The sequence below is a fragment of the Anomalospiza imberbis genome, chromosome 4 (genome assembly GCF_031753505.1).
Source record: "Anomalospiza imberbis isolate Cuckoo-Finch-1a 21T00152 chromosome 4, ASM3175350v1, whole genome shotgun sequence".
NCBI classification, from domain to species: Eukaryota; Metazoa; Chordata; class Aves; order Passeriformes; family Viduidae; genus Anomalospiza; species Anomalospiza imberbis.
Window position 1 is genome coordinate 11,005,335 of NC_089684.1, and position 26,416 is coordinate 11,031,750.

At 36.4% G+C, this 26,416-nt stretch overlaps 1 protein-coding gene across 1 annotated transcript in view; it reads right to left on the reverse strand.

Annotated features, from left to right (window-relative positions):
• The window catches only part of GALNTL6 (polypeptide N-acetylgalactosaminyltransferase like 6), a 909,332-nt gene that overhangs the window by 781,579 nt on the left and 101,337 nt on the right, over nt 1-26,416 (reverse strand). The gene's annotated exons all lie outside the window — the stretch shown is intronic.

The window sequence follows — 26,416 nt, forward strand, 5'->3', positions numbered from 1 at the left end:
GTTGCTAATTTTTAGCTACAAATATTATTCAAAAGAGATAAATAGTGATCTCCAGCAGCTCTAACCTGACAAATCCTTTTAAAGTCATTTAATTGGTGCACTTTCATGTGCTTTTATCACTCTGACTAGATACAAGTGGATTTTTTTTTATTACTTGAAAGCTGTTGGTGACTGGTATTTATTGCTGCAATCATCCACTCTTAACATTTAGACTGTAAAAATTGACCCTAGCCTGTCAACCATTAAGCGCCAATAATTATGTCTGAAGTCATGAAAGCGAAGTGTGACAGCCATTTCATACCTAGTGCTTTAACAGGTCTTATAACCTTCTGAAATACTTTTTGCACCAGTCAAAAATATGAGTGGTTTTAGGGAGAAGTGTAAAGTTTGTGCATGATAAAAGAGTGATATTTCATACCACTATCATTGTGAAAGAGCATTGTCATGCATCAGGTGGGTGTTAAGTTGCCAACTCACACAAAAAGGTTTTTCATCTGTAGATGTACCTATAACCAGGATTTTTTAACTACATACAGTGACAATGCACAAGGTCTTTGCTACCACTGCTAAGCAAGAATTAACAAACTTTGTATGAATACCAAAAGTGATACACTAATGGAAATATTTTTGTGAATTGTTAGAATTTATTAACCACAAGATTTTGGTCACAAGAGCAATTATAAATACCTCACATAAATTTTCTGCTATGTAAGGCATACATCTCAAGCACAGTTTACAGGGCTTTTTAAAGCCAGCTTATTTATTAAGCTGTAAAATCTCTTTGGAACTGCTTGTAACTCTTTGATGCTTGTTCATGTTCTACTGGTACCACTCCTGTGGTGCATGTTTCTTTTTTTTTTTTTTTCCCCTCTGGGCACTAGAAAGAAAGAGGGAGATAGTGCCTCAGTCATTCATTTGCTACATTGTCTTGAGCCAGACAATTAAGCACTCCTTCAGGTAAAATTCCTGGCAGATACATCCCAAGAACTGCGGCAAGATCTCCATTGCAGCAGCTCTACAGGCAAGGAAATTATTAACAGCTGTTATATAGCATGCAGCTATATCATTAAACTCCCTAACCCGAGTTAAATGGTTAAAAACTCATCAGTATAGAAGAAAGAAAATAATTCAAGTGTTAACAATATGCTGCAAATCATTATGCAAAACCCAGAGACACTTTCAACTTGTTTGATTTTAAATTATTTTGGACTAATACAGTTTATTTAGAATGACTGACTCATCATGGGAGTTTTGCTAAGCATTTGAAATTAACTTTATTTTTAATGAATAAAATTGTTGAAATTGTTGTCATAACTTGAGATGTTCTGTGAAGTTCTGTACTGACCTAGTCCACATCTTGCTGGCATTGCAAATGTTAATGGAACAGAATGACAGCAATATTATACATGTGTAAAGTGATATTTGGATTGCCTTTTTATACGTATGGCACCTCAACCTCTCTCTGAAAGTCTTCCTAAAAGACTACTTCTGTTAGCAGAAGAAAACATTCACAATACTTCAGCAACAAGGAACTGATGTCTGAAAAACAGCTGGTCAAAAATCTAGACATGATGTTCACAATTAAGAATTCAGGAACATTAAAAAAAGATAAGCTTTTTTCTTAATAATTCTACAGAAAAATTCTTCAAACTGGAATGTCCTACATTTTAGTAGAGTGTCTGCCCCTTTAAATTAGGGAGGCATCATCCTCACAGTCATATATCCTGGCCAGGAAACAAAATTGTCAGATTACTAAATTAGTCTAGCCACCAACACCAGATATTATCCTCTGAAGACTGTGCACAAAGCAGGAAAATTGCACTGCATTTATCTTTTCATCCACTCATATATTTTCTCATTTATTCAGAAGACCATTCACTGAAGATCAAAGTCTCTGTAATACTTAACTGTCATTTAACTATTAATGCAGGTTCCAAAACAAACTTAAGTATTCCATAGAAGAAAGCCAAATAAAGCCAGAGGTCTGAGAACTTCCATTTTGTATTTTTTATAGAAAAAAGAAGTAGCAGTATTTTGACAAAATCTTCCTGGCAAAGATTTTGAGGTTTAATCAGACATGATTAAAAAAATAGAACCAATAAAAAAAAAATAGAACCAATAAAACTTTTGAAAGGCTGCAGTACATTTATAAACAGCATTCTGATAAGAGGTGTCAATAGGCAAAGTAGCAATGGGTATTGGCTAGCAGTAAGAAGTGCTAAGAACAAAGCCATTAAGATAAGGCTGAATTATTCAATTTCTCAAACCTTACTCAGAAAAGTTGAAAGTTCAATATGTTCAAGAAAAATTGCAGGAATCACAGGCACATGACAAAGTACTTCATGCTGAAGTCAACCTGCTTTCATATATATATGTACATATGTATTTAGTTTATTCTCTCATCTTATTGAAGACTTTATAGCTATTCCCAATACTGAGTGATAGTCTCTAGAATGCTATATTGTTTGGTTTCATAAAACTGGGTTTTTTTTAAACCCACCATAAATTAGTTCCTGAGGCAGGAGTTACCTTTCTTTTCTGAGCTTGACACAGTAGATACCTACTCATTGCTGCCTGATGCAGCAACACTGAGAATATTGAAAAGACCTTTTTTCATTGCAGTTCATGCATGAGCACGCACTTTAGAATGAGAAGAATATATGGAATACTTTTTAAAAGCTTTAGAGTATTTTTCAGTTTGTGCTGTCAAAGGTGCTCCATTTTGTGCAAAACACTTCAGTACTCATTAAAGCAAAGCCCAGCACCTACATCTCTCAGATCAATATAATCTCTACTAGGCTACAGCTGTGCGAGGAAACAGTATGCTGGTATTTGAAGAAGCAACTACTTGTTTTCTGTTTTCATTTAATGGCAAAATTTTATAAATTCTTTTTCTATGGTGAAAACCTATTCATGTACCTAGCATATGCCTTCCCCAGTAAAGCACTCATCAGTACACTTCGGAAAGCTCTGGTTTCTCTCTAATATAATTCTGTACTTGTAGTCTCATTTCCTTTCTCTAAAAAACATTTTTCAGCAAATTATTGACATCGGGGGTGCTCTATGAAAAGCAAACTGGAAGCATCTGGATGATATATGAGTATTTCTTAACACTGTTTTCCATAAAACAGTACAAGACAGACATAGAGATTAATGAAACACACAGAAACCAAAAAATCAGAATAAATTCCAAAGGTTTCCACTCAGAAATAAGCATATTTTTTCTTGAGAAAAACCACATAGTACTTATATCTGGTATTCAACTTTCTAGTACCATGTGGGAGCAAGCCTCTGACTTAACAATGGTCTTAGTCGGTCATTTTACACTGAAAGAAAAGGTAAATTAATATGATGGTTTTCAATTATACTACTATTCATCCCCAAAAACCTTGTTCCTAAAAAAATAATTTTTTTTTAGAAAGGATTTCAGTAAAGTAATTCATGCATTCTGCCATCACTGTCCTGTGTGCCAGTCTCAGATCTTTCTGTAAGTTGTGCCTTGGAAGATCTGGGGATAAATTAATTGCAAGTAAATTCCCTCCAATCAAGCAGGAGTTACTTATATGTAAATAATTCTCTTCTCACTGAAGGAGTCTCAGATGCTCCAGGGCACTTCTATCTCCCTCAGATATGACTTGGTAGAGTCCTCATTTAGGGCAGATGACAAAGACTTAGTAAGCCAAAAAATGATTAAGCAGGACATGGCCCCATCAACAGTTTATGATCTGGCATTTTCACCTACATGCCTCTGCAAATTATCTGTTCCACAAAGAAAACAACCTCCAAAAGCAAAGTGATTCAGCAGAAATGCTCATCAAAGCAAGTACCAGCAACACAACAAGATCCAGACTACTCCTCAACCTCTGACCCATTGTAGTTTATTTGCTTATTTCCTATAGCTTCTGCATTTCACCACCACTTATACCAAAATCTGAATTTGCAGTAGTCCACAGCTATCTTTGGAAGAGACAAGCACACAGAGATTCTACTTGGATTAAAAACCATCTTTAAATAATTTTACTTTTCTAAGGAACTGTTGTGTTCTAAATGGGTGTATTATATATATATATATATATTCATTAATTTTGACATACTGCCTGGATACCAAGTTCCAACAACAATGTAAAAAGCTCCTACAAATGGTAAAGGCCTAACTTGGAGGAGGCCGTAGAATTTTCTTTCCTAACTGTGTGGGGATGGGAGAAGGATGTTTGCAAAACACCTGTGAACTTGGGATAAAGCTATGTATTCACACACATTATTGTGAACTGGAGTTTAAGTTCCCAACACAGCTTTCTGGGAAGCCAGATATCCTCTTGGTTGGCTCTCAGACCTGGAGATAAGCAATGTCTGCTCCAGGAAAGGGTTAACCAATTGGTATTTTTGATGGGCACATTAGTAAGCATATTTGTTTTAAAGTACCTAATTTTTTTTTACTAGTCCTAACATTCTTTATGTTTGCTCTAACAATTCTCACCACCTTCATGTCATTTGATGTTATGAGGCTTCTCAGTTTTTTTACTGTAGCATTCCTATACATAGTACTTCTTACATGGAGGTTTTATGTTGTACCCTATCATTTCAGAGAAACTACCTTGGAACTTTAAGGCCAGCCAATGGGTTTGCTTTTGGTACAACATATACTTACACTTGAGTGTTGAAGTCAGTTTTGGTCAACAAAATGAGTGAAGATGATGTGAAATAGGAGGAGAAGGTAGTACATTTAATTTTTTTAAAATTTCATTTAAATTTTGTTTAAATCCCTGAATTCCACTAACATTTAATAAATGGGAAGTGGTGAAACTGAAATAAAGACAAAACTGAGAGAATCATGAGAACAGAAAGAAATTAAGTTACACTTAATAGAAAACACAGGTAGGGGAAAGACCCTCACCTTACCATAAAGAATTTGGATTATTAGAAAAATTTGTCAGTTTTCAGAGGATATGTCTAACTCAAATGGGTGGACAGGGTTTAAATTATCTGCATCTATATGCAATGTACAGGAAAAGAACGAATAAGTGAGTTGTAAAAAAGTGAATAATCTGCCTTAAGGGTTATGCAAACCACTATAGAATGAAGAATTTGCTACAGTGTAATCAGTGTGGATTTCACTGCTGTAGTAAAAATGAGCAAGATAAAAAGAAAGACAATGTTGTAGCCTGTGCTAATCATAGAAATATAAAGGCTATGAATAAATAATAAAGGGGAAAATGAGAAATGAAATATAGAAGAAAGACATTAATGGTGAAATGAAAAATGTGTCTCAAAATGAACAGGGGAATCTTTGTTACTGAAAATAGTATTAATGTAGTCATGTTAAGCACCTATATCATTTACAGCAGTTTAGACTTCCTGAATGATTTTTGTTGAGGTTCCAGTGCAGAAGTGCATGAGCCAAACTTCCCCTCTATGTTCTGAATGGCACACAGTGCACACACACTGTGTCCTGAACATTCCCTCCTATTATGACATCCAAGGGAATGAAGAGTTTGGCCATTCTCATTCTTGAAGTAACAAGCTTATAACGAGAGTTAAGCACTACAGCAGCAACAGAAAAAGTAAAAAAAAAAAAAAAAAATCAATGAAAGGAATTAAATTATGCATTTACCTGTGGCAGAGAAGGATTAGATTTAACTGAAATTTCCTTTGTACAAAAGCCCTTTGCTGAAAAGGCAGGTGAGAGGTTATAGAAAGCAGAAATTTCACTTCTGGAGTCACTAAGCCATTCAAAAGGGATTCAGTTTGCAATGTGGAAGTCCACTGTGTGAGGTACTCTTCACTTTTCTCTTTTACACTTCGAAGGCATAACAGGAGATTCCTGGCTGGCAGGAAGCTTCTACTTTCAAACATCTCCCCATAATCACACTCACAAACCCTGGCAATTAAACCACAGGAAATCACCCAGTAGATTTACACTTTCACGTGGAAGGGAAGTGGAGGCTACCTGCCCACAACTTGAGTTTTATTAATGCTTGCAACATCACATTAAACATTGACATTCTGTAATCAAGATCGATATTGCTGGGTTGGAGTTTTTCCTGCCTACATCCAACAAGTTAACATTTCTTTTTCCACTTCTGTGCTATTCTTCTTCCTTTTTTTTTTTTTTCTTTTTTTTTTTTTTTGGTTTAAGCAAAATATCTGTAGAAATTTCCATTCCACTCTTGCTTTCAGAAGATTCCTATCCCAGGCAGTCTGTTTTATGAAGAAATTTCTGTTACAAAAATATATAACTTTCAGTCTTTTGTATTGGAAATCATCTCATGTTTTAATTTAACAAAGTTAGAAGATATTTGCACTTAAGCTATGTAATTCTTTAGGCACTGCTCTCTTGATGCCTTTGTAAATGGTACCATCTGTAATTTTCCCATACACTTGAGCAACAACTGCTTTTGGTTCTATCTCAATATCTCAGGTGGGGTTTTTTCAGCACTATTCATGGAACAAATTTTTAGGTATCTACCAGAACTAAGTGTGCCAAATAAGCATGGAAGCAAATATCCATTGTAGCAGAACTCCAGATTCTTCTATCATTATGTTTGACTGGTGTCAAAAAAACAATTTCTACTATTATTTAAAATCCAATTTTAATAAAACCCTCAGGGTTTATTATCATTCTATAACATATTTGGTCTGCTCTATAGCAGTCTATTGAATAACATTTCAAACAATTTTACTTTCATGACCACTGGTATTTTCCTCAAAAAACTACTGTACAGAGTTTACATTCCCATTTCAATTCCATGAATATTTTCAACTCTGTGCAAATTTATGTTCGCTTTTCCCTTCCAAGTTTATTAATGACACTCCTGCCCATTGAACTGTGTTAAGCTTACTTTAAGGGGTTTCTTGATTCATGTAGACATTTCTGCCACTCAAACTACTATCTGTAGTAATACACAGATTCTTCTAAGTCCTGCTTTATCTCAGCTGCAAGATTGTCTCATTCTTTTCATAGATTACAGCTAATTTTAAACCAAAAATGCCTTTTTGTGATATTCCATTTCCGACTTCATTAGAAAAATCTTCAGTGAGAAGACGATAGTGAGAAGGAAACTGAAATATACATCAGTATAATGTGGTCAGAGAACTGAAGAGAGTGTAAAAAAAATGGGAAACTGTCAAAACTGCCCACAGGTCTAAAGATCTCTGTGTAAAACAGACTTAGCATATGTATAGAAGGAGGGAAGGAGCTAACTGAATAGAAAATTATCTGTGGTATGGCAAGCAAAATTATGAATGATAGAGAGAAATCTGGTGTCAGAAAATTATTAAGAAAAGAAAAATTCAGTATTCATTATAATAGAACAGAAGAACTGAAAATTAATACTTTCAAAGCATAATAATGCTGCACTGCAGACTCATTTCCTATCAATAATGAAGTCTGAGTTGCCAAAGAAACAAGCATTTGTTATATAGAGAGAATATAGCAGAGAAAGCCACTTGCTGAATAAACTAGGAATTTGCCATGAATCTACAATATAAAAAAGAAGACAGCAAACATGCTTTACATATTCATGAAATAGTATCTCTAGGACTACCCCAAGATAATACATTAGTAAATCTGCAAATTCATCCCAGAAACTGTTTATGAAGAAGTAATAGCTGCTTTGTAGAGTTTCTAGATTTCAAAAGTAGCAGGAAAATGAGCTAAATCTCATATTTGCAAAGTTTTTCCAGGCTATTAATAAGACATTAGCTTCAATGAAGAACTTAAAAACATCAATGAGCATTTCATTCTGCTTCTTTCCCTTGTTAAAGGACATGAATATGTAATAGAGAAATTGGAGGATACTTAACCTTAGCAATATTACTTGTTGCATTAGACAATCTGGCATCTTAGGAATTCAGAATAATTTACAAACATTAATTTAGCCATGCAATACCCTTCTGTAGTAACTGCTATTAGTATTTACTATTGTGAATGGAAGATGCATGGAATGCAGATGACATTTCCAAAACCCAACAGCCAGACAACATAATTAGTAATAGACATAATAGTTCTCCAACTAAACAGGGACTGTTAAACTTCCCTTTTTGCTAATGTCATAATTATCTTGACATGCTAAATGAAATAAACCATTCAGTAAGTCAATATAGCCACAAGCAAGAGATTCAGATCAAAACTACTGAGAGAGCAAATTATTTATGAGGATTGAAGAGAAACCTCTTCTGACTGCAGTCAGTGCAAGGCTATATATGACAAAATCAAATTTAATAAACCCAAATGTAAAATAATTATGAGAAGTTATTGAGATTCTCACCTGTAAAAAGGGAAAGCAGATGGAACATCAGGATAAGTAAGCAACTCCATTAAAACACTGAGAACACATCCAATATCATTAAGTCGGTCATTGCTCTTTCTTGTTTTCTTGCCTGCACGCTATTTTCCTACACACTCCAGCTTCCTCACCATCAGCCTGTACCAATGTTCAGTAAATAAGACAGTGAAACTGATCCAGCTTTATTTTTTTAGTAAAACCTAAAACTTCACATGACCCAAACATAAAAGAGTATGGATAGGAGCTAATATGGTTGCACTTGAGTTGGACCGGCTCTTTTACCCAGCTCCCTGTTCGAGCTCACCAGTACTCTCAGCTGGACAGCATGTGCAGAAGTGAGAAACACGACCAGACAGAACCACATCAAGCCTCTCACCTATCCCACATCTCCCACCTCCAAAACCTGCTGACTCTTGGTTCTATCTATTGAGAAAAACTAAAACCACAATCAACTCCATTTGGGCAGTTCTGGCAGCTCATAGAACTCTAATTGGCTACATCTTCATCCTTGGGCCAAACCCTGAGGTGTATCCGTGCCACTTGGAGGTGGCTGAGAGCAACACCCCCAAGCCTGAGTGGGGCATATAAGCTTGGCAAATGCATGACTGGTAGAGCTGCACTGCTCAGATTGACCTGTCTACACTAACTCTGAAGCCAGTTAGAAGGAAACACTGTGCATTTCACATCTCAGCTTGCTGTGAGATTTGGGTTCTTTATGTGTAGGTCAAATCTCTGAACCTTCTAAAGAGAATCAATCTGAACAGTAAGGAAGTAAGAAACTCTTTTGTAATGTATATCACACATCAGTCATTGCTGAGCATCCTAAAATCCCTTTTATTCCCCCTTCGACACTACCTCGAGGCTAGTAAACCACAGAATGAGTTCACAGGTGGGGAAAAAACTGATAGGAAGCTTTTCAGATATAAACACTTGCTTGAGACTTTAACTCTGTAAAACCTCTACTAGGCCCCTGAAATGAAAAAAAACAGATATCTACATCCAGAAATATCTAATCATAACCTAAAAATGTGCTCCCACAGATTGCTTAACTGGACTCTGGGGTGAAGATAGTTTTAGAAATGAAAACTACAAACACAGAAATGAAACTACAAACCTATTTCCATTTGTTGGCACAACTATAACCATGATCCACTGTGTTATATGGCAGAACATATCAATCAGTAAAATCAGATCATTTTGGCTACTTCATAAAATTGATACAAATTAATACTGCTATCTACACACACTGCTCTGCAATAAATACAGCTTCTCTTAAGAACAAAACTTCTGAAACAGACAATCTAAAGCTAAATCATAGAGGTAAATTGTGTCTGATTGTTTTTTTTTTTATTTCAAATAGTTACGGCAGTCACAGAGAAGTTATTGGCAATAACATCCAGAAATTATCAAATCATAAAGGCAGTGATTTAAAAAAATGGAGCTTTCAGATGTACTTTTCTTATGAACATTCTCTATAGCTGAACATCCTCTAAACTGTAGGCTTGAGGAGGGAAAAAGGATAAAGGCCAGGAACAATAATATGGAAAAGTAATACTGCACAAAATGTATAAGCAAGTTTTTAGGATAGCTACATGTACTGCACCTCTAATAGTTGAATGAAGTCAACAGCCTATTGAGGAAGAGAAAAATTAATTTCTCATAAAATATGGCCATAGAAATATGTCACAAATCAGAGACACATAAAGCCAAACTTACGGCTCGGCCATACAGCAAGTGCCTTTACTTCTAGACTTGCATCAGCTGTGGTCTGTAGCAATATCCCATAAGGTAAAGGTCCTTGAAAATGTACAAAAAGTAAGCACTTGGAAAACTTTCTTCAGCCTTTGGGGGTAAATTCAGAAACCTCCTGCTCCCTCAACCAGTTAATCCTTTTACATTGCTATAAATATTGCCATAATTTTTAGACATTCCACAGAATATGCTGAGCTCTAAGGGACCAAAAAGGATCATCGAGTCCAATTCCTAGCCCTGCACAGGACATCACAAAGAATTATACCATGCACCTGAGAGGGTTGTCCAGACATTTCTTGAACTCTGTCAGGCTTGGTGCTGTGACCACTCCTCTGGAGAGCCTGTTCCAGTGCCCAACCACTCTTTGGGTGAAGAACATTTTTCTAATACCCAACCCAAACCTTGCCTGACACAACTTCAGGCAATTCCTTCAGGTCCTGTCACTGCTCACCACAGAGAAGAGATCAGTGTCTGCCCCTACTCTTCAGTGTAGACAGATGCATAACCAGCTCTAATTTAATTTATTTCACCATCTCATGCATGTGTATAATCTGTACTTTAAATCAATAAACATTTATTAAGCAGATTGTCTATTGAGTCACAGATGCTCTTGCTGCAGTTCATTACTCCAGCTCATGTTCCAGAGCTCCCAGTGAGGGCTGGAAGGATAAGGCACAGAAAATAAGTGATAAATGTCTAATGCCTCCAGCTCTTCAAGGAGGAAAGGAAAAAGAAGTATTGCAGTGATAAAAAGTTTAGTGAAGCAGTATTAGTAAGCAGAGGGACTGCAGCTCCAAACTGGAGTGCTGTAATAGTTGATATTAGTTGAAAAAGGATCTAGAACAATCAATAGAGCACTGCAAGACTGAAACTACTTCACAAGAATCCACAAAACCTCAGAAAACTGAGATGTTGCTCTGAAACTGTAAATTCATGACTACATTGCTAGTCAGTGACAGGGCTGGCAACATAGAAATATCATATGCAAACTTCAGATGTATCAGAATAGTTCATCATATACACATACCACATTAAAAGTTAACATGAAACCTAATGACTTCTTTAAGATGACTGCTTTTGCAGATACAAAGGAAATTAGTACTATACTCTCACTAAATAGGGTATTTAAATTCCCTGTATTGAATAAAAGCAGACAGGACAGCAATAGAAGCAAGCCCAGCAGATTGTAGATTAAAAAAATGTAATTATGTCCAAGACTATTATTGAACTAGTAGCTGACAATCATATTGATTAAGAATATCAGGAAAACTAGTAGCTTTCACTGCATATGAATGAGTTTCTATGAAAGAACCTAGGGAGAGTTCCAAATAAACATTTAAATTAAAAAAAAACAAAAAAACAAAGAAACAAAAAAAACCACATTCCTTCAGGGCAGCATTTATTCCTTGGGGCTATAACACACACATTTGGTTAATTGCTCTTTGACAGAAAGTGCATGTTCTAGATGTTCCAGGACATATATTCTTTCAAGAAAATATGAAAAAGCTTTGTCTATAATGATGCAGTTAATCTTTAAGAAATAAGGAGTGCTCCACAGTTCTTGGTACTTTTGTCCAGCTGGTTTTCTAGATAAATACAGTTGTTAGAAAGATATTCACCTGCAAATTATTTGGGTTATTGTCTGTGAATCCCCAAAATCTGGCCACTTAAACTTCACAGAAGATAAAGGAATGCCCACCATAGAAGCCAATATTTAACATTCCTACGCAGCACTGGTTCTCTTCCTCTGAACACACTGACTCACATTAAGCTTTGCATCAATAGGTGAGGCTCAGAATTCCCAAACTGAGGTCCTGCAGTGAGACTTTCACAGGAGAAATTACAGAAGTTATCTGTTGTTGAAAAGGTGCAATACTACTGGCACTAGCAAGCTTGAAGGAATTACCTGAACCTTTTCCCTAGCAGAGTGAGGGGATGGAGCCCCAGAGAAGAACCTGCCCCTTCACAAGATCACCCAACAGAGCACTCAAGACATTTCACTCCTGACAGGTGAAGTTTAGCAGATGGGGAGCAGGAAAGGTGACATGAAGCAGGTTTAGCTAGACAGTCACCCCTTGAGCTCAGATCAAATTCATAGACTACTCTAAGTTCCCAGGCTAAGCAATTTTTGCCCCTTGCATATAAAACGTTGCTATTTTTTTCTCCATTGTTACTTCCCTCTCTAAATGCGCTTAGGTTTATATTTTCTTTTTTCTGTAGGGTTCTTCTAAGCAGAGAAGTAGTAAGTATCTACTAAAAGCACTCTCAGAACCCACTGTCAGGAGGCATTTGAATTGGTGGTAGATTACAGATTTAAAGAAAAAAAAACCAACCCACACATGAATATAAAAAATATATTTCCACAGAGAAAATACTGAGGTCCTTTTATACTTAAATCTAAAATGCTACATTTTAACAAAATGTTTGTGACAAACACAAATCTTCTCAAATTTTGATAGCATGACATAATTATAAATAAAGGTATTAGCTAGTCCTTGAGGATACTCCATTAGTCCCTTCTTTTTGCATATTTAAATTGCATTCAACCATCCAGATAAGTTATTGCACCCAAGTGCACCATAAAGTATCATTTGTGCACTGTCATTGACACATAAAGAACACAAGCAATCATTTTTTGCATGGATACTAAACAAACAGAGGAATAAGATACTCTCCTGCCGCCATACAAATGTTTCTTAACTGTTCAACAGCTGCAGCACTCTAGTGAGAGACACTGTGAATTTAAAATTGAACATTTTTCTAGCCCCTGGTCCCAGAAATGCCTTCAGATAATCTGGAAAGGCAAGGAGGGACACACATTCTCTATCCTGAAGGCTGATGATGTGCCCACAAAGAGAGATTACATTGCACACTAACCTGTATGAAACACGCAATGCACAACCTGCTTTGTGAGGATTCCCTATTTAACAACCCTAATTTAATCTAAGCAAGATTACATACTCTTTTACTGACAAACATGCAAAGAGCACCCTTCAGCAGCACACAGCACAGCCAGCCTGGAGCTGTCCCCAGCAAAGCTGGCACATGCACGTGACATAACAAAGAGCTATGAACCAGCTCAACCTAAAAGGAGCACAGCTACATCCATGTCATTGCTTCCAGTTCTGAAGTCAGCATGGGCAGTTCTCTGCCATGCATGTTGTACATGTGCCCTAAAATTACATATCAAAGGGGCTAGGATAAAGAGATAACTTAAAACAAATAACATAATTAATATATATTTTTGTTTTCAGCAATTCTCCCTTGTAGACAAGTCCTGCTATTCACAGGGCATGCTTAAATCATGGTTTGCATTAAACAGCCATGAAACTGAATGCAGAAATCTGAAAAGTTTATATCAACAAAGATTAATGTCATATGGACAAAGACAAGAGATTTTAGTATTTTTCAAGCTTTGGAGGATTTTGGGCGTTGCTTCTTCTCCTGTCCCACTCAAAACCAGTAACATACAGTTACAGTCTAGCAGCTTTTAAGCTCAGGTTCCTCTGTTGTCTAAATCTAGTTCATGCAGCATAAGGAGTCATAATCCTAAGTGAAGGCTGTAATTTGACAGATTTTCTGATAATACCACATGTGCTTCAACTTTATTGATTGAACACATGTCTGTGTCAGGTAACAGAGTTTAGAAGCTGTCCATATGGTGGGAAGAACTTTAATTGTAATTTACACAGTACTCCATGCAACATATAAGGACACAGTACCAAGAAGAATTCTCACAGCTACGTAGCGGAGAGAAATCATTCTTGGAACACATGCAACTGATTAGCATAAAGTAAGCAAAAGTATCACAGAAAATCTTTCAAAGCTAAGTGGAAATTGGACAAGAAACAAAGACCAAATTCAAGGATTTTCATTTTGAGAAACTCCGATAATTCATTCCTTTTTACCTGGAAAATAAGACAAGGAAAGCGTCTCGTACCATTTATCAATTAGATAGATCAAGAAGGCATGTGAATTATACATCTCTGAAGAGCGAACACCTTTCTACAGTCTGGTTGGCTGTAGTTTATTTATATGCTGTGGATACGAAAGCTGTCAAGTTCCCTTAGGTGCACCATGAATACCCTTTGCAAGAGATTTGTGCACTCTTCCCAAGGGCAGCCATAGTAAAGCAGGGATCCACACACTGAATGGTGCTCAGAGTACGGAATTCTTGCACCACTGGGTTAAATAGAAAGTCCCAAGCAATCCATGTTTCTGAAGAGTATCGATTTTTCTAAGATCTCCAATTCTACAATTCTAGTCCAAAAGAGAGCCAAAGCCACCTGAGTACAGGTCTCGTGAACAATGGTTAACCAGTGGGGTTAACCCACAACACAGATTTCATCAAGTTTCAGATTCTGAAATAGCCTCTGAAAAGCAGCAATCTTGAGAGTGATTGGGAATTCCCACACTTATTTTTTCCCCTCTTCCATTCTGATAGAAATTATGACTTTTAGTTTGAATAACTCACTTAAAACTAACAGCCGTAATACCTATCCCACCTATTCTTCATTTGATTTATAGAAAAAAATACTGAATACTATATAACATTTTTTCACCTGCACTCCCCCACATTTCCTTCAGGTTGAAAATATCAAAAATTGTATGCTATTTCTAGCAAGAATTCAAACTACCCTCAGCACTATACAGTATTTTCCATTTCAGATAGAGTACACTTAAGAGAGAAAAGCGTACAACAATGCTGACTAACAGAAAGAGGGAGTTGGTGAAGAATAAGACAGAGGGAAAGGAGTGTCAAACAGGCTCTATTATTTTTGAAGAATTTCAGCATGAAAGCCACCAACTAACAACAATATGACTGCTTGCCCACTCCCCCCTGCCTCTAGATGGGATGGGGAGGAGAATCGGGGAAAAAAAGGTAAAACTTGTGGATTGACATAAGAACAGCTTAATAGCTGAAAAAAAGTAAAATATAATAATAGTAATAAAAATAACAATAATTTTAATAAAAAAGAAGAGAGAGGGAGAGAGATAAAAGCTAAGAAGAACAAGTGATGCATGATACAATTGCTTACCACCTGCTTGCTGCCAGATGACCAGCTCACCCCCAAGTCAGGCCCATTTCAGGGGACTTCCCCAGTTTACACTGGTCATGACATTTTACAGTATGTTATCCCTTTGGCCTTTTTGGGTCAACTATCCCAGCTATGTTCCCTTCCAGATTCTTGCTCACCTCCTCACCGGCAAAGCACAAGACCCTGAAAAGTCCTTGATTTGGGGAAAGCACTACTAAACACCAACCAAAGCATCAGGGTGTTATTGATATTACACTGAATCCAAAACAAAGTACTGTAGCATCTACTGAGAAGAAAATGAGCTCTGTCCCAGCTGAAAGGAAGACAGAAGTTACTGGGGCTTTGCCAGTTAGTACATTCTTACCACATATAATTGAGTACTTTGATTGGTATAGCTAACCAAAAAAAGTTATTAATAAAATGTGTCACAAAGTTAGTTTTTTCATTCACAGAATTCAAGTTTGTCAATCTAAATAAAGTTCCCTTCATGCAGCAGTGTACTGGGGCTGAGTATTTCAAGACCAATTAAATCTGAGCTCCTGTAAAGTGCTTAGTATCATCAATGCAACCTCAGAACCTACAGTAAGAGTGTGCTGTATCACAAGCTAGTGGAAAAAGTCTTGAGGTTATAAACACAAGATGCCTCTATTTAATTCATCCCATATTCAGGAAAACAGATTCTATAAATAAAGTTACTTCAAGGAAACACATACAATTTCTCCTTATAGTGAAACAGGCTTGAATGTTGTGCTGCTCCGGCCAAGAAATGATAATAGTAATGTTGTCTGTAACACTTTCTATTTTGTGTTACAACCTCTGAGGAGCAAATCCCATAATGGTGAATGCCAACAACACTTGAGATTGCAACTAAAGAGGTCTGAGCCCAGGGAGAAATTATTGCCAGTTTATTCCATTTAGCTTTAGCATGGTTCACTATTAAAGTAGAATATTATATGCCTAGAGAAGTTGTGGATACCCCAGCCCTGGAAGTGTTCAAGGCCAGGTTTAGTGGAGCTCTGAGCAGCCTGTCTAATGAAAGGTGTCCTTGCCCATGGCAGGGGGTTGGAACTGGTGATCTGTAAAGTTCCTTCCAACCCAGACCATTCTATGATTCTGTAATTCTATCTGTACCTAGAAATTCAATAACACATCTGTAAAATGAACACAGATACAGCTAGAAGATCTTGAAAAGACAAAGCATAATCCAGATGATGACATTGCATTACATCTCATAAAGTAACATTAACATTCAATGGCAAATACCTAATCTGTTGTTTTACTAATTTTCTAAAAAAAAAAAAAATAGATAACAGTAAGCACAGCATACAGTACCAGAAGATAAATACACTACAGGCAAATCTGAACTGAGCAGAATTTAATGTTGAACACCAGAGGTTTTATTAAGAAAGAAAGGTCTTCCTAAGTACAGGGCTTCCTTTCTCATAGTGAAGTATTTAGATAGGATTAAAGTTTTTCAGGTGACCTTGGTTACCACAAGACTATGCAGACCTGTCACTTGAAGGAAAATGTTATTACCTTTGGGGGCTGAAGCAATTACAATCCATTTGCTGTGCTGATGGGCCAGCAACCTCTTCTTCAACTTCTGAATTTGGAACACAGAGAAAGCTCCAAATGAAGTGAGTGAAGGCCCATAAAATAATCTGATATTCTAAGAAATACAGCCACAACACTGCTGAAAACTTCGTTTAATATCCATTTGAATTTTTATAAGCTCTGTTATTTCCCTCTTTTGCTTTCACCTGCCATGACCCTTTAGGAGACCAAGCTTCAGTGTCACCTGAAAGAGTGAAGAATATTATTAAGAGTAGTCACTTAGAGCTACTCATATGAGGACCTGGAACTAATTTCAAAGTTTAAGTGTTCATCTGGTCATGGTCTCACACCAACCTGCAACACATCACCACATTTCATAGATATATGGGGAATGGCTGTTGTTTGACAGCTTCATAAAATAGTAACAAGTACTATTTCATTGGTGATATATCATAAAAATGAAGATGTAACTAATTCAAAAAATAAACTCTTGGAAGCTGAAAATACATATGTTTGATTAATTACTTAACCATATCTGGCAGAATGAACTTCTTTAATGATTGCTGTGTTCTCAGTTCTTGTCTGAACTCTTTTCAGAAGAAAATTGGTATTTGAATTCCATGTCAGGTTTCATTCAACTGCAAACTACCCTAGCTGAATTACATAAACCACTGAAACAGACTTTAGAGCCAACTTCAATCCTCAATCTGGCAATGTTGCTGAGTCTGTAATTACTGCTACACCAGCACTTCATTTACAATTCCCTAATGCCCTGTGTCTGTTGCTTTCAACAAATTATGGATTACCAACCCTGTTGGTTGCTGTCAAATATACATTCTGTCTAGTGTTCAGACTAACAGCCTGCAAACAATCAACTGGAGCTATGTCATGACAATACAACACTAATAGGAATAAGGGGAAAATGAACACAAATGGGGAAACCTAAAGTGAAAGGTATGCACAGATGATCCTTTTGAGGTAACAAAGTTAACTGTATTTGAACCAATACTAGAAAATCTGGAAGGTGAGTAATGCTTAACCTACCTTTTTATAGCAAATGTTGTGGAGTTACAGCTGCATAAGACAGGAAAACCAGCTTTGTGGAATTGTGATTAATGGATGGATTTCAGAGACACAATAATAGGTGCAAATATACCTGGATACCAGGACTAGGGATTTATGAGAACTATATAATCTGTATCTATTCTATTTTATATAATTTTCTGGTCTGTATGAGAAATTAGACTCTACTCTGCCCTGTGAAGACCACACCCAGAGTACTGCATCCAGGCCTGGATTTCTCAGCCAAGAAAGACACGGACTTGTTAAAATAAGTGCAGTGGAAGGCCATGAAGATGGTCAGGGAGCTGGAACACCTGTCCTACGAAGAAGGCTGAGAGACCTGCGGTTGTTCAGCCTGAGGTAATGAATCCAGAGAGACCTTAGAGCAGCCTTACAGTACCTAAAAGGGGCTTACAAAACAGAAGGAGAGGGACTTTTTACTCAAGCAGATAGTGATAGCACAAGAGCCTATCACTGGTTTTAAACTAAATGAGGAGAGATTCAGATTAGATGTTGGGAAGAAATTCTTTACTCAGAAGGTACTGAGGCACAGGAATAGGTTGCCCAGAGAAGTTCTGGATGACTCATCCCTGGATGATCATTCCCTAAGCATTTGCCACAAAGACAGGATGCCAGACTAGATGAACATCTGACCTGACCCAAAACCAGCCTTCTTACATGATTATTAGTAGGTATAGGCATTCCAGATGGTGACACCGATTAGAAATTTCCATCAAAGACAGACTGAAAACCTCAGAGTATCTGAACTGCTGCAATTTTCTTGCTGTCAAAATTGCCATGTTGATTTATATCTTCCCTTAAAGAGCTGTTTGACCAATTCTGTTTTACCCTGCTATTAGGATGGCATTTCATAAATAATCAACAGGGTGGAATACTGAGCTATTAAAATGAATGGAAGTGTAACATTTAATTTAAGGGAAAAAAATATTTGCTATGCATAATGAAATCTGAAAATAAATACTTAATTTTACTAGTATCCTTCCCTATTTCTAGACATGCCTTCAGAGCTCATTTAAGATTTTTAGCAGCACAATATTATTTTTTTCCACTATTACTTCATGCTTCTGAATTAATGCTACCAATTCTGGCAATGACACTTTCTCTGAAGTCATATTCCTTAAAAGCAAGAAAATTATCTGAAAATAAGGAACTTCTGCGAATCATTCTCTATAAAAATTCTGAGAACTCCACTTTCATTAGAGCACTTAGATTTCTATTAACTAAGCAAGGAACATACTTGGACAAATAATGACTATAGTTTTTTTTTTTTTAAGGTGCTACAGGAAATACATTTTGCTTTTGTGTTTGTAGAGAACAAAGCACTATAGGATCCAAGAAAACAGAAAAGCTTCTAGGACAGAGCATAATATCTATGGAGGGCAGTCAGAAACAGTTTATATTTAAATATAATTTTTTATTGATGTGAAACTGTTTCTCAGTTTTCCTGTTTGCACCTGAAGGAGTAACTGCTGAAGATAGGTGGAAAATGCATTTACTCCTTAAGAATCATTTGCCATTCTACTAGGATCTAGTACCAGCACTTGGCATATGAGAGCAGAACAAAGGAGGCTGTTTCTTAACAAAAGCAATTACGTAGAATGCTAGATGTTCTCAATACTGGTGTGATGTTGAAAGCTGATAACCTACCACATGGGTGAGCTTCTTCAGGTTTACAGGTGTTTAATCTAAGATTTAATAAATATGGCTTAAAAGGAACAAAATTTCCTTATCTATGACCCTCAGAAAAAATCACTGCCCAAACAATTGTCATGGAGAATTCTATAAGCTGACAATGTGTTGCCACTTTCCAAGCCACAAGGGCACAAAAGATAAAAAGATGCTTGGTTTCTAAGGTATATAGCAACTTTGAAATGTACTGTGTCCCAGCTTGATAGTTATTTAAACAATTTCACAACTACTGTCAAATTTCCCATAGCAAGGAGAGGATATAACAAGAGAGGAGTCTCTCATCACTACCTGCATTCTATGAAAAAAATCATACAGAACGTTGGATTTGACCTATGGCTCTGAGAAAGAACAATTACCTCCTTGGAAATGCTGACATCGTTTTTACAGGAGCTGTGCCCTCTCCAGTACTGGCTAGTAGTGATCCTTGGGAAATTCTTAGCCCAACAAAGAATAAAATGCTGTCACACAAGTGAAATAGCACTGGGGACAGTTGGGGACACTGCACACAGGTCGTCCTGAACTACTTTTGTACACTCTGGGCCCTATACTTCATTTTGGAATTACAGTTATCAGCGAGCATGAAACTGAAACACGCAGCTCCGTTCTGGAGGTTGACTGATATATAACTCTGTAGCAACTAGCTGGTTTGTATTTCCACATAGTTCCAGTTTTATCTTGTAAGGAGACTCATGAAGGAGAGGTAATAAAAAAAGGGAGGAAAAGAAATGCAGGAAGTATTGGAAAATAAAGAGAGAGAACTGTCCTCATAATGGTAAAGTACTTATAGCACTATTTCACCTGAAGGAAAGTAACTAGCTGGTTGTCAGTGAAGAATTTGCTTTCATCGATCTCTTGGTTAAATATTGAAGACATTTGCCTGCAGGGTACAATGAATGAAAATAAATTCCTTAATCACACTACTTTTTGTGCCCGTGCTTGTAAATCAACATGTGTTGCAAGTGGAAAAGCGTTTAGGTTTTAAAGAATGCTCTACCACTGCCAGCTGCACCTTCCAATTGCCCATGCCAGGAACCTCCCACAATGATAACCCTTCTTTTCTGGTCTTATCTTTACTTTTCTTTATAAAAAAATATTAAAATAATACAAAAATTAAAAATATAAAATACATGTATCAAATTTGAACATGTGCCTCATTTTAACCCAGCAATAGTGTCAGAGCTATATCAAACTCAACTACAGTTTTCCACCTAATTTCTGTAAAATACTATGAGTTGAAAAATATTCTATGTAGTTATGTGGTCATATTATGTGCACATTGGAGTACACAGTACACCAAACAGCTTATTAATCTTAAGTGTTCCATCTTGCTAGCCTTTTTCAAAGGAAAAAAATCTTTCTCCAAAAGCTATAATTAAATTTGGGTTAATCTTGTTATATTTTTCACCATGACTGACTGATAAAAGTTAACTTCTTTTTCTCCTCACTGAATTATCTCAGTGAAGCACATACAAGGTTGCAGTAGAAGCCATTTTAGCCCATTGTTATACACAATAGTGGCCAAAACTGAATGCTTGAGCAGTAGGAGAGCCACTTAAGTATAGTTGCAAAGCAACCTCACAGCTTCTGATAATTTTAGCTTGTAGATTTTCTGAGACAGATACAGATAATTTTCATTTAGAGGTTAACTAAACTCAAAGGTTAACTGGGATCAGTTTAAGTTCATGTAGCTCTTCAGCTCTCCCTATCTTTGGCATGAGCTCATCTGTTTGTCAAATAAACTCTTCCTCAACCCACTTCTCTTATTTGGAGTCTCCCTTCTGCAGTCTTCATGTAATGTCCCTTACTTATAAGACTCTCCATTGTTATGAAATGCCCCTTATTATTTCCTAGGTAGTCTAGATGAATATGTTACTGGCTATTTTTATTATTCATCACATTTAAAGGATTATTACGTTCATGGCACCATTTTAGGATCTTTTTAAGGGCTACTTCTACTCTAAAGAAAGTTCACTTGTGTTGTCAAGAGATTTCACTGGGGGATTAAAATCATACACACTGCACTTATAAAGGGTTACATATGCCAAGACTGTATGTCTTGTACTGCTTTACATTGTCCAGTAAATAATATGAATCCTTTCAGGCAAACTATTGGGCAGGGAACACTCCCTAAATTAATAAGGCTCAGGATCCTTTTTTCTTCTACTGAGTGTAAAAGTTTGTATTAGTCTGACAAAATGCTCATGAAAAAGGCCTCAGCAGTTTATTACTTCATGTAAGATCACACCAGATAAATTAAGGTATGCACATGCCAATAGAACAAAACCTTTATTTATACTTTAATTTAAAATGAAAACAAACTATTTGCCAAAAGTCTCTAATATGCTGTGATTTTTTATAGCAAAAATAACTACATTTTAACTCCCTCTCCCTTCAGTATATCTCCATTCTTCCTACTCACTTCATCATTGTCAGGCTGCAGTTAAGAGGCCTGGGAGTTCCTTCAGGGAAAATGGGGAACTCTGGCTAAATTCTGAAAAAATTTGTATGCAAAAAGCTAAGTATGAGCACTTCTAATACAATAAAAACCATCAAAGTATCCAAATTTCATCTTTTACTGCTCTTCTAGATTCGGGGAAAAAAAATTGTTTCATCAAAGGACACCTGAAGTACAAAATCTCATCTTAGTTTATTGTCTCTATCCGTGAACAGCAGGTAAATAGAAGGGATCTGGGCTTAGGGAGCAGAGGGTTTATGTATGACAGGCACTAGGGAAAGTATTTAATAATGCAGGCAATATCATCTTGCCAGAGAAAGTGGTCTGGAATTATACCTTTTCAGACAAAATTAATGACTTAGTTCAGGCATACTCAGTCTGATAATTAATCAGTGAAGTCCAGTAAAAGACTGTCAAAAGAAATGGTGGATGTGAAATGCTTCAGGAATTTACCACACACTTAATTTCTAGAAAACAGCAGGTTGGTATACTGGTCACATGCCTTAGGCTTGAAGTCAGAGGTTCATATGGTTCTGAATGCATTTTACTACTGTTATCAACAAAAAGTAGAGTGTATGCAATAATAGAGTTGGTTTCCCATTTGCTACAAAGGCATAATATCTGATGTATGGTAATGTAACAGTAATTTTAATTTAACAGGACTGTTTTAGTACAACTTTTATGCTACAGTTATTCACATATGGTCCACATGAGGTATTATTTTTCATTATCTCATTATCGTATGGAGAATGTGAGGAATAGTAACACCAGAGTGATAAAAAAAGGCAAAATAGCTAATCATGCAAGTACTTGGGAACCGTGTTCATTGAGTTCATTGACATGGGATTCAGTGAGAGCAAGTTATCAATACCTGAAAATACCAATTCCCATTTAACTTTTACATCTGTTTTTCATGCATGGCCTGAATTAATTGAAAATTGCGTTCCTAAATAAAAAAATACCACTGACTTCACTGGAGTGTAGATCATACCCTTCATTCTTTGCCCACATTTAAATCTACAACATTTTCTTCACAGTCTGACAGAGTAATGGAAATTACAGTGATTGAAAACTTAACTTGTTGTTCAGTGTATCTGTGAGCATCAACTGAATATGGAGATACCAAGGAGCTTGTGCAAGTTCAGAAGACTCTCAATAAACATGAAAGCCCCGAAGAGTTATCCAGTAAGCACATCTGTCTCCAGAGTGTTTGCTTAGAAATAGAAGAAATTTCAAGACACAGAGTAAAAGGTGAATCCATTCTCTAAACAAAAAATATAAGAAAGATTGGATCAAACTTTGATGTAAAGGTTTGTATCAGTACAGTTTTAACCTGGCCAAGTCTCTTTTGCCACATCCAACACGTTCATCCACATCTGGATGTTTCATTTACCATAACTATTCTAAGTGAATTTCTTTCCATTTGGAAAAGCTTAATTATTGCCTTTGGGCTGCATTAAGAGGAATGATCTTTACCCCAAATTAACCTCTTTTTATGACTTTGTAGAGGCACTTACTGGAATAAGGCCCTACAAACCAAACAGATGTTGCTTTACAAAATCAGTTTACTTATATACCACACTTTCACCTGACAGTCAAAAATACAGTTCCTTACAGCAACATTCTACATAAAAATCATAGAATCCATCATGATTCTGACAAGATGAGTATTTCACGCACTAAATATCTGAATAGACGCTATCACAGATAAGATTTAGGTCTCACAAGATTGCTCCATCACTTCCAAGAGGCTTACTGTACTTCACTGAAGTTGAACCTTTAAATCATTACTATTTTTCCCAATTCAGTTAGGCTATTTATTTGTTCGTTAACAGAAAACTTTTCTGCATCCAGTATGCCAATATTTTTTCATTAGGCAGTCAAAACAGCGTAACTTTTTCTGCTTCTTTTTAATGTCAGTACAATCAGTGGAACCACATTTGCAAAAGCACCTCATCACACCCAGCAAAGTATTGCTATCAGATACATCTAGAGGAAATGAATACGCTTTTGGGCAGAGATGCAGAATAGAAAAATACTACAGTGTTAAGTTAAAAGTAGTTTCAGTTCAGGAAAAAAGTGTTAGATTTCTAAGCAAATGCAACTGAGTACCACCTCTAATAATATTAATGTATGGTAACCCCTTTGTGGCTCAATCCCACACAAAACCAGTAACCAAGATGTCAACAGCAGTGTTGTGCCTAAAACCACAACTAAGTGAAAATAGAACCCATATAATAGGGAGGAATCACTCACAAGAGCTCACCAGTGCCCTGTATTCTACTTAACTGGAGAGTAACAATTCTGATTAAAAGGACTGAGTTCTTGAGACAACAGTTGCTGGCAGAACCATCCAGGCCTCCATACTAATCATACACTTGCTTAATCTTTGATTAAGTTATGGAAATGTACCTCTGAGCAAAACCATGACTTAACTTTTGGTGTAGAACTTGTACCTGGAGCCCAGATATTAAAGATTCTGTTTGACTTTTTCTCCTCTGCATTCCATATTTCCTCCTGAAAACATGTATTTCTTAAACACGTATTTCTTGAAACACTTAACATCAGCATTTTAGGAACATTGAATATGAAGTTTATATGGCTGTAAGGCCATTAAGGCAAAAAGAAACATTAATCAGAAAAAAACCCAACATCTACTTTTAATAATTTCAGTCGCAAGCTGGTGCATAATGAGGGTGAAAGGTAGAAACACTGACCTCAGAGCAGCTTCAACTTTCCTGTATTCCCTTCTCCTGTCTCTTTTCTCAAGCAATTCTCTTTCACCCATTCTTGCCTTTTGGAAGTGGATTGACAACAGAGAACTAGGCCACGTCATAAAACCAAACAGTAAGAAAAATTGTGATGGATATACCTGGATGAAGCAGGATAAAGGCGATTTGATAAGGAGAGATTCAATTCTCATGTACTATAACCTTTCATGCAAGTTTTACAGGGGTTTTACTGAAATCTACTCATGAGAAAGAAGCACGCATCACTTTCCATGCTTGTGAAGAGGCTGAGTGAACAGAGACACTAAAAGTACAAGAGTCACACAGTAAAACTCCTTTACATTATTCTTCTGACATTCCTGAGTATTTCTCAGGAATGTCAGAAGAAAAGATCAACAACAGAGTTGGAGGCAGAGCGGAATCTAGATAGTGAGATGGAGTGATGATAAAGTAAGATTGTATGTGGTCTTTGATACAAATTTAAATAACTTAAAAAGGATTTACTCCATCACTGACAGTTACCATTAAAACCAGAATTTTTTTCTGTTACCTGTAAATTTTCCAGGCTACTGCTTCCTATGAGAAGGCATCCAGAGAGTTTAGTTCTCCTTAAGATGTGGATAAAATTAATCAGAATATAGTAAATAATAATAAAGTGTTCTTGGCCTCAAAATGGCCAGATCGATGACTGCTATAGGCAAAAGTGGCTGTTGGCACTGATTGTAAGATTTTTTAATATGTCAAGTCAGAATAAGTTCTTTAAAGAATGATTGTTCTGTCTACTGTAGTCATATTTAAATGCCAGATTCTGGCCGTCAAATGTGACGGGACTTATCAATGAGGCAGAATGATATAGAGGAAATTGAAGGAATGCAAAATACATTATTTGGAAAGTTAATTATAAGTAATATGATCTCTATATGCAAATATTAAATGTGCTTATTTAATTAAATCACTGGAGATTTTAAAAGTTCTTTTTGTTATCTTTGGCATATCACCACATCAGGTTGTTTCTTGAGGATATAATTATTTAGTTAAATGATTAAATTAATGCTGTTATACATATTAGCTGTTCTCAGCTTTAAGCATATAAAAGTGTTCTGTCAATACACTAACCAGGGAGCAATCTAATTTTGGAAGATGCTATTCAGGAAGAAGAAAAGAGTCATTATCTAAAAAAGCAGTATCCAACAGTTCTAGCATCCCATTCACATTTTCAAGGTCATTTGTAAGTTGCACACACAATACTAATTCAGTCACTCAGACTCATTTAGAAGTTTCTGTTTCAGTGGTTTCAAAACCTAAAAATAATGGTTGAAACTCAGTCATCTTTCACAGAGCAAGAATGCAGAGTAATTTTTACTGACTAATTTTAGAAATTAGCAGGGATGAACAATCCACTGTTGCCACTTGACAGAAGTAATGAGAAGTAATTATTTTAGCCACTATCAGCATTGCTTCCTATCATTCTAACTCAGCCCACATTTTGCAACAGATTAGATGAAATAAAATATAAATTCTAAGCAATTTATACATTATCATGCCTCTTCCTCCAAAAGGACAAAGAAAATCAACCCGACCAACTATATTATCCACAGACTTCATCCCTGCCAGGCGAGTTACCACAGTAGTGCTGCACAGCTGCAAAGGCAGGACCTCACGTAGCTCTGCAGGCTCCCTGCTTTGCTCCTTGGGGCCAGTCCTTCACTTTTGTGACATACCAGACAACCACTGTCAGTAGAGACTTATTTATGACTCATGTATTCACAGCATGAGCCTAAACCTCAATGTAGTTTTAACATTCAGCATCTTATTCAGATGGCAAAAACT